Raw genomic sequence first — 201 nt, forward strand, 5'->3', positions numbered from 1 at the left:
GCAGGGATTTTCTCTCGATTCTTGGACCTCCATTTCAAGTAAGAAGTGTTTTCTGCCCTTCCCTATCAGGGCGTTTTCACACTGTGTGAACACTAGATGGGGCTATTGAGCCTTTCAAAGCATTCCAGCAGTATGTGTAATTGTTGTTTCTTTCTTTATTTATTTCTGAGATTCCGCCTCCTTTTGCCGGGCCCCTCCCCA

This window comes from Galeopterus variegatus, unplaced genomic scaffold (assembly GCF_000696425.1).
Source record: "Galeopterus variegatus unplaced genomic scaffold, G_variegatus-3.0.2 Scaffold6939, whole genome shotgun sequence".
NCBI lineage: Eukaryota > Metazoa > Chordata > Mammalia > Dermoptera > Cynocephalidae > Galeopterus > Galeopterus variegatus.